Source organism: Zingiber officinale, chromosome 6B, assembly GCF_018446385.1.
Source record: "Zingiber officinale cultivar Zhangliang chromosome 6B, Zo_v1.1, whole genome shotgun sequence".
Classification (NCBI taxonomy): Eukaryota; Viridiplantae; Streptophyta; class Magnoliopsida; order Zingiberales; family Zingiberaceae; genus Zingiber; species Zingiber officinale.
In genome coordinates, this window is record NC_055996.1 from 14,386,708 (window position 1) to 14,392,724 (window position 6,017).

General features: G+C 39.7%; 1 long non-coding RNA gene across 1 annotated transcript; it reads left to right on the forward strand.

Annotated features, from left to right (window-relative positions):
- The first annotated feature begins 623 nt into the window (after positions 1-623).
- On the forward strand, positions 624-2,370 carry LOC121989958. The gene is made up of 4 exons (XR_006114375.1): positions 624-864; positions 955-1,258; positions 1,573-1,672; positions 2,313-2,370. It is a non-coding gene; the product is annotated as an uncharacterized LOC121989958 (long non-coding RNA).
- The last annotated feature ends 3,647 nt before the right edge of the window (positions 2,371-6,017 follow it).

Sequence of the window (6,017 nt, forward strand, 5' to 3'; positions counted from 1 at the left end):
GGATCTTCATCCATCTTCATTACAATATGGACGACCCAGATTAAAGGAGGAGAAAACTTCGTTTCCTTTTACCCATGTGATGACACAGTGCTGGTGATGCCTTTCTGTTCGTGACATCTCCTCTCGCACGGCTAGGGCACGCGACCTCCCACCGCCGACCATCTCTTCTTCCTCACCACCGGCCGACAGCTCTTTCTTCTCTTCACTGTCACACAGACCCCTCAGGAATCAGGAAGTGCTGTGGTGGATTTCGCCGGTGATGACGACGTCCAACAACCTTCCCAACGACGGCCACCACCAGCGCCCACACCCTCCGCCCGACCCTCGAAGGCAACGCCACTACCTCGGCACGCCCATCGCCACCCCTTCCTCCTCTTCCTCCGTCGCCTCCTTCAAGGGTTGCTGCTGCTGCCTCTTCCTACTCCTCACCTTCCTCGCCCTCCTCGTCATCGCCGTCACTCTCGTCATCATCCTCGTCCTCAAGCCCAAGAAGCCCCAGTTCGACCTCCAGCAGGTGGCTGTGCAGTATCTCCTCGTCGCCCCAGTTTCAAATCCAAGCTCTAGAACCCTATTGTCAAGCTCTTCGACTGAAGATTTTGGCTCTAGATCGTTACCATCTTTCTTGGTAGAGAATGGAAATTTGGGGCTTTCATGGAACCCTAGAAACCAAACGGTGGGTGTGAGCTCAAAAACAGAAGGTGAGGTTGGAGCCAATTCCATTAATTGCCTCTCGCCTCAACCGAAGTTGTTTGGTGACTCTAAATCAAGCTCATTTGGAGGGCTTGCACAGAGGATGGCAACAAGAAAAGGTTTCAATGTTCCAAAGCTTGATACAGCCAACATTCCATCCACTAGCTTGATACGGTATGGTTTCTCTAGCTCAGGTCAATCCATTTCTTTGGTATTATGAACTGATGCTGGAGTTTTATATTATTTGACTTTGTTGTGTCAAAGGGCTTGAGGTGTCTCATAGTTGGGAAGATAGAAAAGAAAGAAGATCTGATGAGGAGAACTCTGAGGATGAAAGACGAAGATTAAGTATTGGAGCTTTAAAGAAAAAGGCACTGAGTGCTTCTTCTAAGTTCACACATTCTCTCAAGAAGCGAGGGAAGAGGAGAGATGTTAATAGGACTTCTTCTGTTTCAATCGAGAATGATAGGGATTTGGAAGAGGAGCACGAAGTATACACATTCCGCAAGGGGCTAATTTCTAGGGACTTATTGCCTGATAAACATGACGACTATCACATGCTGCTCAGGTAGAATTTTGGAAGAGGAGAGATGTGTAATCTTTTGTTATTTGCTATAGTGTTTATTTTGAAAACCTTATGTGTGGATCTGTATGCTTAACTACGGATTTTATCACAATGAAGTAAACGACCTATGAGTATTTCCACTAATGGCCTTGTAAAATACATATCAAACCAACTGGAATCTTTTTTTTTTGGTTTAATGCAATTTGTGCTTCATTTTATGAGCATATTCATTTGTATCTGTAACTTGAATTTTCTCTTGGTAGCTACTATCTCCAACACTTCCACAATGATTATGGGTGAGCTTTTACATGTTGCAGGTTTCTGAAAGCTAGAAAATTTGATCGTGAGAAAGCAACTCTTATGTAGGCAGATATGCTTTAGTGGAGACAGGAATTTGGAGCAGATACAATTTTGGATGTGAGTTTCCTTTCCAGATAGTTCTGTTTTTTGTTTTCATCAGACAAACTTCCACGTCACTTATGCAATTTTCAGCAGATTATCTTTCTTTTCATATGTCTTTCCATTTGTCTTTATTTTCAATGGCTTTTGATGAGAGTTATGAGTGGACAATGCCCACTGAGCTAATATAAAGTTATGAGTGGACATCTCAGAATGAAATTTCAAACCATGCTTGTAAATCTTATTAGGATTTTCTGATACTTCAATACTTTTTTCCCCTTAGATGTATCTTACTATTGCTTTTTCAGTAGACGAGAACTACTTATTATCTTGTCAAATATTTGACAATGAGAAAGAATTTCAGTAATGCGAGAAGAATATATCTATGTGATTTATAGCATTAATATGTCTGTTAAAGAAATGTAGCCAGTAAAATATAAAATCAATCTAAGATATCATTCTAGGTTCTATGTATAGAATCATGTGTGACTTTGGTTGCCTTTTTTCTTACGCACTAATTTACCTGCCAAAGATCCATTTCTTTTTTCTGTCTATCCAAATTTTCTCATTGCTGTATGGTGTGAACTGTGACCTTTGTTTTCAACTTTAAGAGGGAATTTCTTTTGCATAATACTGATGGTATTATTTTCTGTGGCAGATATACAATGGTAGGTGTTTTGTCCCAGTCTCAAGCCGACAATCCTTTTTGATCAGTATATCTAGTAGAAGTAAGCATGCAGATCGTTGTCTTCGAGGCCGACTAGCTATTTTGTGCTTTTTTTTTATTTTAAATTCGAATGTCACTATCTACTTTGAAACAGAACTATTTAGTCTTTGTGTATAGTTGAATTCTCCTGTAAATACTAATACTTTGTAATTGAATTCTATTGTTTTGGTACGAGTTTGAAATCATTAGTTGAGCTAATTAATGTTATTTTATATGTCAAATTCAAATCTAGACATGGTAAAAAAATTTAATAATTTTGTAAATATAAAAAAAATGATTTTGTAAATAGATTTTTTTTTAATTTTATTTTAAAAAGACAACGCTTTTAAAGCGTTGCACAAGTGTTGTCTTTGCCAAAAACAACAACGCTTTTAAAACGTTGCAAAGATGATATTTTTGCAAAAAATACACAACGGTATTAAAGCGTTGTCTTCGCTACAAACGACAACGCTTTAAAAGCGTTGTCGTTGAGCAGACTTTTAACAACAGTGCCTTTAACAACGCTTTTTCAGGCACAAAGACAACGCTTTAAAAGCGTTGTCTATTAGCTTTTTTCTTGTAGTGGCTCTTTTGCCTTCTTGATTTGATCTTGAATAGAATGATCAATTATTGAACTCTTCACTGACTCGATACGTAACTTAAACCAGCAAGTATAATAATTGATATGTTCAATACTTGTCTTATGTTCTTAAGTTTTTTACTAAGATGCCCCTAATCATAGTATCCCTCATTTGCTAGTTGACTTGGTTGAGGTCCCATTTTAAACAACTTGCAACAAAAATAAAATATTTTATCAAGTGCTTTTGAATAGACCAACCAATCTATATGGTGTTTATGACAATTTGGCAAAATCCCAGTGTAGGAATTTGAAGAGAATCGTCTATTTGATCTATTTTTTAGACCTTTCCCTATTAATATATCTCTTCTAGGACCCTTTTCCACTAATTGATCCTTCCACTTAGGATCTAAATTCTCCTAATTTCTCGGATCAAAAATGTTAAGTGGAATTGATGAACTTGGTTCTTCATTCACTGCATTAATAACATCATCATCACTTTCAGAATAATTATTTCTAAAGTCTAAGTCATCACTACTTTCATTGACTTCAATCTCATTCACATCTTCCTCTATATAATTTTCAACGGCTAAGCGTTCATGTAATTTATTACAATTGTTTTCCTTTTCCTCCTCATTATCCAAATCTTCAAGTGATGGATTTCTCGATTCTTTGACAATAAATCTGTCTATCACTCCTCTTTGATACTCAATAAATTCTTCATCTTTTTTCTTTTTTTTTTCTCGTTTATCATGTCCTGATAGATATTTCCTAGTAGGAGGCATTCTGCTGGATCGTGAGAGGGGGAGGGGAGTTGGGGGGGGGGGGGGGGATGAATCACATTTGTTGAAAATCATGAGTTAAATGGAGTTACGTAGCGGAAAGATGAAAGAAAAACAACATATAAGGAAAACACAGCCGATTTTACTTGGTTCGGAGCATTCGACGACTCTTACTCCAAGACCCAGGTCTCGCAGACCGATGGTTAATCCACTAAAATATTTTTCCAGAACCGCCGGAAGAGGAAATCGAGTATAAAGAAAGTCGAAACAAGTGCAACACACTACACTTGTCCTTTCACAATAATTAAGTACAAAAATTAAAGTTAATATATACTTTTCCAGAGATGATTGGTTCGAACTCAGTGTTTGGGTGGCTTCTTAGTGGTAAATAAGCGTAGCAGCGTCATAGTAGAGTTATAGTAGGAAGCCAAAGTAGTTTGAACCTCAATCGGACACGTAGAAGCTTGTATATGAGTTATGTATTGAAGCTTGGTCGAGATGCCCTTATAAAGAGTGTGGAAGGTGCCTTCCATAGGCTTGAAGGCGCATCCAACTTGAGAAATCTAATCTCAAGTTTGTTGCTTCTTATCATCGACGAGTTTTGAACTTGAGAAATCTTGAAGGCGCATCGATGATGTGCTAAAGGGGGAGGGGGGTGAATATCACTCATGGCTAATTCGTTTATTTTGAAAAAGTCATAATAACACAGCAAAATAAAGAAAAGAAACAAACACAATCGCTAACAGGTTTCTTTTACATAGTTCAGAGCCTGTGACGACTCCTACTCCAAGGCCCGCGATCGTTGGTCACTTTCGGTGGGAAATCACTAATAGTTCGAATAAAGATTATAAAACTTGAAGTACAATATAACAAAGTTATTGACAACAATAGAATTAGAAGTCTTTTGTTGGTTGTCGGAGCAACGTTGAAGAGAGCAACCGTTGTTCGTTCTTGATCTCAGAAATTGTGTTATTGAAGTAACTCGTTGAGCCCTCCTTAAATAGCTAAGCTAGGCCTTCTCCTGATCCACTGATCTCAAGATCAGGTTTGACTTGTCGTTAATCGATTGACCAATCTCCTGGTTTGGTCGACCAATCCTGCCTAAATTGGTCCGTCTTCCTATCCAGATTTAGCTTCGGATGAGTCCTCATTTGGTCGACCGATCCCACCATTCGGTCGACTGATCCAGCTATCCTTGTTGGCTTATCTAGTCTGATATGATCAATCTGGCTTGATTTCGGTCACCGTATATCCACTATTCGGTTGACCGAACCCCAGGTTAGGTCGACCGATCCTTCGGTCGAACCCGTTCATCTGGCTGAAAATTTATTTGTTTGCTTTGGAGGTTTGGTCGACCGACCCCGGTTCGGTTGACCGATCAAGGCTAAGTCCAACCCTACAAAATTGTAAGTTTCCTGCAAAACAGAGTTAGATAAAATAGCAAATAATATATAAATCAATAACTTGATAGCCTTCGGGCTGTCCGGTTTTGACTTTGGATTTCCTCCGGAAACCCTAGGTCGAACTGACGCTATTGTTCCCTCATAGGGAACACATCCTCACCTACTCCTCTCAGGAGAAGTTACCTATTTTCAGACCGGTCCTCTAGACCGACTGGACTTTTGCTCAGCGTCCGAGACTTCAGGTCTTCATGCTGGATGTCCGCTCCATGACCCGTCCAGACTTCCACCTGGTCTGCGACCATCAGGACTTTCACCTAGAGTCCTCGACTCTAGGGTTTTGCCCAGAGCACCCGACCCGCCAAGACTTTCCACTTAGAGTTACCACTTCCTATGACCTAGGGTTACCACCCCTAGGGTTTTCCACCTGTCTAACCGCAGCTAGGACTTTTCATCACCTAGGGTTACCACCCTATAGGACCTAGGGTTGCCACCCCCTAGAGTTTTCCACCTGCCTAGAATCCACTAGGACTTTTGCCTAAGATAATTTAGGACTTTCTTGCAAGCTCAATCAATCTTGTTAGATCACAAGACAACTTAACTTTGGACCCTTTAACATAATCAAAACTCAGGTTCGATCGTCTGGTGCTTCCTGCACCAACAATCTCTCCCTTTTTTATTATGGCAACCTAGTTCAAAGGTAAGTAAAATAAAATAATAATTAAAGGATTTTTAGCATAAGCATAAATATAATAATTTGAAAAGAAACTCCCTTATGCTCCCTCTTTCACAAAAACTATGCCAAGTATCCGACCCTCTATGATCCACTTGGACTTCCTTCCACCAGATGTCCGATCACCCTTGACCCATTTAGATTTCCTTATGCCAAGTATCTGGT